Here is a 2,731-nt window from a genome sequence, read left to right as displayed (position 1 = left end):
CGGTCGTGCTGCCGAGTTGGGCGAACGTTCCAAAAGCTGCTATTCAAATTCCTATTTTTAATGTAACATCGCTGAGTGGAAGATCGACCACTCTCGGCAGCCAGTTCGAAAACGCCCTATCTCAAAAAACTGTTCATTCAAATGATAGTTACATAAAACTAAGAAATCATTTGGTATTTTTGTTAGAGCAATTTTAAATATTAGTTATCGTACTATGTTAAAAAATGTGTTTCGATGTTGTAAAGGTTCCAACGACATAGCTAAAATTCACAATTGATCACATTCTGGAGTAAAATGTCCCACCAGTCACAGTGGAATGGCCCGGCTATAACTTCTACCAAAATGTAAATTAGAGTTCTTTTTCCACAAAATTTTCTGTAAAAAAGACCCGGCCTCAATCTCAATACAATTGTTGAATTTTTGTTTTGTTGTTTGTCAGGTGAAGTCAAGGCACATTGAACAGGTAGTATTAGTACAACAGCTGATTGGATTTTTATTTTTATTTTTTCAAATTATTTGGTCTCGAAATTTGAAATACTTTTAATTTCTTCTCTCAAAAATTGCAATTCTTAAAATCTATTTGCATGTGAAATCTTTTTCTATACAAAACAAGCGATAGAATAGCAGCTGTTGGAATGCTTGCCCAACTCAGTAGCACAACCGCTGGTTACGGGGCCTTACAAAGGATGAATCAATGCCTCGAAAAGCAAGCCAACCTGTGCAAAATGTTGAAATCGATTTAGTTAACAAGTTAAATGAAAAATATTGTTCTATGGATATCAAACGATAGGGATTTAAGAAAGCTCGAAAATGATTGTTGAGGGGACTGACACCTGTTTTTGAGTGCGAAATCAATTTCACTAAAAAGTTAAAAGAAATATTTTATTTGGTAATCAAGTCGAAGTAGACCTATCTTCCTATAGAAGACTTCATTTCGAAAATATTTTTGAAGGCTGCCACCTGTTTGGAAATTCAAAATGAGTTTAATTAGCAAGTTTTATTAAATATTTTTATATGGCCATCAAAAGAGAAAGGTTTATTTCGGAAATCTTTTTTAGAAAGATTGCCACCTGGGTTTTAATTCAAAATCCCATTAATTAACAAGGTAAGGAAACGTTTATTTCAAACATGTTTTTGAAGGTTCAAAGTAAATTTTATTAAGTTGAAGGACATTTTTAATATGGCTGTCAGATGAAAAAGGTTTAAGTAAGCTTTATTCCTAAAATAATCCTTTGTTAAATATTTTTAAGGGTTGCAGAAATTAATGAAACATTTAAATGCGGGCGCCTAATGAAACAAGATAAAGAAAGTGTGTCTGCAAAATACTAGTCTTTAAGGAGGGTACTTAACCGTTTCAAAACTAAAATTTTACTTAGTTAATTCGTTAATTTACACTCTATGTATAGCATTCGGTAGAATAGTTTGAGTTGCAGCTATAACATTTGACAGCATAACATTAAACGGTATGTCAGGCGGGCAGAGCCGCGCGTAAAATCTGGTATAGTATATTTGCATTTATACTTACGCTTTTTCCTGTTTGCGTATTTCCATTAATTTATCACCCTCAGCTATGAGTTGATCATAATTTTCCTCAATCTGCATGACCAATGTTTCCTTGGACTCATCCTCAGAGTGATCCTGTAATCTGCGCTGTAGTGTTTTAAATTGTTGCAATAACAAATCCAATTCCAACTGTAAAACGAAAAAAAATATGTTATGTACTATGTAGATCTAGATCGCCAGAGAGTTTCAACAGTTTTACCATTTGCTTGTGTATATTCTCTTGTGTCTCGCGATGCAGATCGATCTTAAGCAAAATGGAGTGGATTGGTAGCGCTGGATTGGCCATAATCGTTTTTACTCTGGGATTTATCACATTTTTCACACGTTTATCCTTTGAAGCATGCGACTCTTGCGCATTTTCCAATCCCACTTTCGTTATACGTTCTAATATCATTGGAAGTGTCTCTAATGTATCTGATTGTATTCTAAAGAATTTCAAAAAACAAAAAGATATTGGCAATTCAATCAGCAGCTTTAATACTGTAATACCAACCGCAGACGATTGGAGTTCTTTGCCAGCACAATAGTCACAACCTCTTCACGTTTCTCATCGCCCGGGCAAAGTAGTAGGAGTCCCAGCGCTTGCGATTCACTTTCCATCGCTACAAATTCGGGAAAGAACGTAGATAGCTTGGGTGTTAGCGTTTTCGACATAATATTGTATGTAAGTTTGATCTCAGCCGACTTTTGTGGATGCTTTTGTTTGAAGAACATGCTTAGCGGTAAGTATGCGGATTGTTGCAAGACGCGCGGTATACCCTAGTAGCAAATAAAGCGAACGACAAATACAATTCCTTTTCGCTCATTATTCCACACATTTCACTCACTTTATTGCTGATAAAGGAAACAATAACATCGACGCGTGCCGTATACAAATGCAGCAGATCATCCACATAAAAGTCCAACTCCAACGTCTCGACCTGCCCTGCTCTCATATCCACATAGGCGAGTGTATCTTGACTACAGCGTAAGCCTTCGGCCAAGTTGAAAACCACTTGCAACTCAGCCAACTCCTGCTTACATCTCAACTTCAATATGCCCGTGCAGGAGGGTAATTCTTTCACGGCCACATGTGCGGGTACATCCAATAGCAGCACATCGGCATCATCACTAGTCTCAGCTTTGATAGTAAATTGTATGCGCACATCCTCTGCTGCACGTTTATCGA

At 36.7% G+C, this 2,731-nt stretch overlaps 1 protein-coding gene across 1 annotated transcript in view; it reads left to right on the top strand.

The window, feature by feature from the left end:
• The window catches only part of LOC118743807, a gene marked incomplete at its 5' end in the record, with an annotated part of 6,511 nt that overhangs the window by 2,775 nt on the left and 1,005 nt on the right, over positions 1 to 2,731 (top strand). The gene's annotated exons all lie outside the window — the stretch shown is intronic.

Source organism: Rhagoletis pomonella, unplaced genomic scaffold (assembly GCF_013731165.1).
Source record: "Rhagoletis pomonella isolate Grant_MI unplaced genomic scaffold, Rhpom_1.0 Rhpom_scaffold_00007, whole genome shotgun sequence".
In the NCBI taxonomy this organism is placed as follows: Eukaryota; Metazoa; Arthropoda; class Insecta; order Diptera; family Tephritidae; genus Rhagoletis; species Rhagoletis pomonella.
This window is presented reverse-complemented; position numbering and strand designations above follow the sequence as displayed.